The following is a 5,114-nucleotide window of genomic DNA, read 5'->3' as shown; positions in this document are numbered from 1 at the left end:
TTTCTCCAGTAATTTTGACACATGCAGATGCATCCTCATAGAAGGACTTTATTGCATTAAGCAGTATCTATGTATATCTATATATCTTTAAAACATCCCACAATGCCATAAGCTTTTTCAAATCCATGAAGGCAGCGTATAGTTTCTTTCCTTTTGCTATTATTTTTTCTACTACCATCCTGAAGGCAAATATCTGATCCACACATCCCCTTCCCTTCCTGAAGCCTCCTTGCTCTTCACTGATTTTCTCTTCTGTAAGTCTTTGCACCCTCTCTATTATGACTTTTCCATATACCTTTCCGGGTATACTCAGGAGACTTATAGTACCTCTATAGCCCCCACACTCCCCTCTCCTGCCCTTCCCCTTGTAAACTGGGACAATGATGGCTTTCATCCAGTCTGCTGGCACCCTCCCATGCTACTTCACATATCTTGACCATCCATTTAACAACTACATCTCCTCCACACTTCAACATTTCTGCTGTGATTCCATCAGTTCCTGCTGCCTTTCCATTTTTAATCTTTTTATTGCCTGATTTACTTGTTCATATGTTATAGTTCTTTCTTTCTATACTCCTCCTCTACCTCTACTCAAAACTGCTGCTGTTACAGCTGCTGGACGTCCATCCTCAAAATTCATTAAGTTTTTGAAATATTCTCTCCATCTCTCCTTCACAGCTTCCCCGTCTTTCAACATCTTGCCATTCTCATCCATAACTTCATTTGGGGAGATATTTTCTGCATTTCTTTCATTCTTTACTTCTTTCCAATATGATTTCCTGTTCCCTTTATATTTTTCACTTAGTCTTTTTCCAAAGTCTTCATCAACTCTCTTCTTACTTTCTTTTGTTGCTTGTTTTAATTTCATTTTGCATTCTCTATATTTCTTTTTCCTTTCCCTTTTTACTTGCTCAGCCACATTTCTTCCTTGAGTTTTCTTATCTAACTTGGCCTTAAATACATGAATCGTCATTGCTTGGACCACAACCTTTTCTGGGCCATTCCTGCCTCCACTACTCTGTGTGGAAAGCTGTTCTATTTGATGCCTCTTCTACAGGCTTCCTTTTTCATCTTTCTTTCATGGCCTCCTGATTCTCTTGCATCCCACATTATTAACCTTCATTGTCCACTTTCTCCATCCCACTCAGCACCCTATATACCGCAGCAGATCTCTCTCCCTCCATTGTTCCTGTGTCGGTGGGTTCAGCCGCTTCAATCTCTCTTCATATGTTAAAACCTCTTAGTCCTGGAACCTGTTGCTGCCATCTGAATCCTCTCTACTTTCCCCATATTTGTCTTTGTACTCGGTGACCACATTGTTGCTGCGTATTCCAGCCTTGGGCATATCACTGTCACAATAATGTTTTCATCATTTCCTCATCCAGATATTGAAAAGGACCTTGTATGTTTCTCACCAGGTTGTGTGTCTCACCTACAATTCTGTTTATATGTTTCTTCAGCGACAAATTATCCAATAGTCACTCCCAGATCCTTTTACAATGATGTTTTCTTAATGATCTCATATCCATTCTTTTTATTTTTTCCAAATTCCATCGAACTGCACTTTCTGGTGTTCAATTCCCTTTCCCATCTACAACTCCACTCCCATATCCTGTCCATGTCCCATTGCAGTGCTTGACAGTCCTCTTCACTTCCAATATTCCTCAGTAACTTTGCATCATCAGCAGTCATGCTTATGTAACTGTTTATTCCCTCCGCCATGTCGTTGATGTAGATTGCAAACATGACCAGAGCCAGCACTGACCTCTGTGGGACTCCACTGATCACTTTCCCCCACGAGGACTCGCACCCCTGATCACTGACCTCATTCCCTGTTCTCCAAATAATCCTTCCTCCATCTCAAAAGTCCTCCTCTCAGTCCTATGATGTTCTCCATCTTCCACAGAAGTCTCTTATGTGGCACCTTATCAAGTGCTTTCCATAGATCCAAATAAATTCCATATGCCCAACCATCCCTTTCCTGCACTATGTCTATCACTCACATGTATTAACACATCAAATTTGTCATACAAGATCTTCCTCCTCGGAAGCCAAACTGCTTGTCCGTCAATCTGTTGTTGTTCTCCAGGGAATTCATATTTTTTTTATTTCTACAGTAAAGGAAATGGCTCAAGGAAAAAAAAAAAAGCCTGCAAATCATTGCTCCTATAAAAAGGAGTTAAGAGGAGTGGCCGAAAGAGAGGTCAGTTTCGGGAGGAGAGGTGTCCTGATACCCTCCTCTTGAAAGAGTTCAAGATGTAGGCAGGAGGAAATACAGATGAAGGAAGATTATTCCAAAGTTTACCAGTGTGAGGGATGAAAGAGTGAATTAATCATCAATCAATTAATGTGGGCATACACCTATCCATTCTTACGCCAATGACTCCACTCTGCATTACTCAACTTCTTTTAATAGAAGACCCACCCTACAGGAACTTAACGATTCAAGGCTGGAGGCAACAGAACGCTTAGCCTCAGACCTTACTATTATTTCTGATTGGGGCAAGAGGAACCTGGTGTCCTTCAACGCCTCCAAAACTCAATTTCCCCACCTATCCACTCGACACAATCTTCCAAACAACTATCCCCTATTCTTTGACAACACTCAGCTATCACCTTCTTCAACACTAAACATCCTCGGTCTATCCTTAACTCAAAATCTCAACTGGAAACTTCATATCTCATCTCTTACTAAATCAGCTTCCTCGAGGCTGGGCGTTCTGTACCGTCTCCGCCAGTTCTTCTCCCCCGCAAAGTTGTTATTCATTTACAGAGGCCTTGTCCGCCCTCGAGTCGTATGGAGTATGCATCTCATGTGTGGGTGAGTCAACTCACAGAGCTCTCCTTGACAGAGTGGAGTTAAAGGCTCTTCTTCTCATCAGCTCTCCTCCTCATACTGATAGTCTTCTACCTCTCAAATTCCACCGCCATGTTGCCTCTCTTTCTATCTTCTATCGATATTTTCATGCTGACTGCTCTTCTGGACTTGCTAACTGCATGCCTCCCCCCCTCCTGCGGCCCCGCTGCACACGACTTTCTACTCATGCTCATCCCTATACTGTCCAAACCCCTTATGCAAGAGTCAAGCAGCATCTTCATTCCTTCATCCCTCACGCTGGTAAACTCTGGAACAATCTTCCTTCATCTGTATTTCCTCCTGCCTACGACTTGAACTCTTTCAAGAGGAGGGTATCAGGACACCTCTCCTCCTGAAATTGACCTCTCTTTCGGCCACTCCTTTGACCTCTATTCAGGAGCAGTAAGTAGCGGGCTTTTTTAAATATATTTTTCTTTACGCCCTTGAACTGTCTCCTTAGCTGTAAAAAAAAACAAAAAAAAACACCGGGGGGCACGTCACCTCACCCACCCTATGTTGCCAAGTCCAAGGGTCCCTCCAGGCGAGTCTCCATGCAGGCCCCCTTCCCTTCCTGAGCACCTCCAAGCAGGAGCTATCGATTTGCTCAAGCCACGAACTCTGTGGGCGTCCCCTTGGCCTCCTCCACTCAGGATTGTCTCTTACAGAGACAACCGTATGAACAGGATCAGCTTCTGGGTAATGTGCCACGTGCTGGAGTTGGCGTTGACGGATTATGCAGGTGGTATATTATGTCGAATCATTCCATGGAGTAGTCGCTAGTTTGACACAGTCACTCCAGCGATATCCCATGATTCTGCATAGACACTTATTACCAAAGGCATCAATCCGCCTCTCCAATCCCCATTTAGTGTCCGTGTCTCACAACCATAGAGCAAGACAGGGAGCACAAGGGACTTGAAGATCTGGATCTCTTTCCTTCTACACAGGTACCGACAACGCCATATACTCGTGCTGAGCGAGTCCATAACACCGTGGACCAAACCTATCTGCCGTCAGACTTCTTGGCGAGACTCACCGTTGTTATGAATTATGCTACTTTGGTATGTGATATTTTATGAGATCTCAGTGTCGTCGCCACACACATGAACAGACTGTACTGTGTCATCCAGCAAGCCTCCAAACACCTGTACCTTGGTCTTGGCCCGGGAGACCTGAAGTCCTAAGGGCTTCGCCTCCTCATGCAGTGCTTTGAGAGCCATCACCAAAATTTACAGTGACTCTGGCAGAATTACTGCATGATTGGTGACCCTGATATTGCCAATGGATGCTCCACAAGGATTCTAGTCCACACATCTGCCCAGCACCCAGTCCATACAAGTGTTGAAAAATGATGGGGCAAGGATACAGCCCTGCCTCAGTCCCACATTCATGGGAAAGAGTGAAGATGCTGGTTAACTCTTGCGTAAGGAATTTGGATGGTACAGGGATGAGCTTGAGTAGGGAGTCGTGTGTAGCGGGGCTGCAGGAGGGTGGAGGAATGCAGTGTGCAAGTTCAAAAGAGCAGTCAGCTTGAAAACATCGATAGAAGATAGAAAGCGAGACAACATCGCGATGGAATTTATGAGGTAAAAGACCCAGTAAGAGGAGGAGAGTTGATGAGACGAAGAGCCTTAGACTCCACTCTGTCCAAGAGAGCTGTGTGAGTGGACCCCCCCACACTGTGAGATGCATACTCCATACGAGGGCGGACAAGGCCCTTATATATGGATAGCAACTGTGTGGGGGAGAAGAACTGGCGGAGATGATACAGAACGCCCAACCTCAAGGAAGCTGATTTAGTGAGAGAGGAGATGTGAAGTTACCAGTTAAGATTTTGAGTTAAGGATAGACCGAGGATGTTTAGTGTTGAAGAAGGTGACAGCTGAGTATTGTCGAAGAATAAGGGATAGGTGTTTGGAAGATTATGTCGAGTTGATAGGTGGAGAAATTGAGTTGTTGAGGAACTGAAGGACACAAGGTTTCTTTTACCTCAGTCAGAAATAATAGTAAGGTCAGAGGTTAAGCATTCTGCAGCCTCCAGTCTGGAGTCTTGTAATTCTTGTTGGGAGGGTCTTCTGTTGAGAGAAGTTGAATATGCAAAGTAGAGTCGTTAGCATATGAGTGAATAGGACAGTTTGTTGTGGAAAGAAGATCATTGATGAATATCAGAGAGAGAGTGGGTGATAGGACAGAGCCCTGTGGGACACCACTTTTGATAGGTTTAGGGGAAGAACAGTGACTGTCTACCACAGCAGAA

Source organism: Eriocheir sinensis, chromosome 4 (genome assembly GCF_024679095.1).
Source record: "Eriocheir sinensis breed Jianghai 21 chromosome 4, ASM2467909v1, whole genome shotgun sequence".
In the NCBI taxonomy this organism is placed as follows: Eukaryota; Metazoa; Arthropoda; class Malacostraca; order Decapoda; family Varunidae; genus Eriocheir; species Eriocheir sinensis.
The sequence above is the reverse complement of the archived record's forward strand: the minus strand, read 5'-3'. Positions refer to the sequence as shown.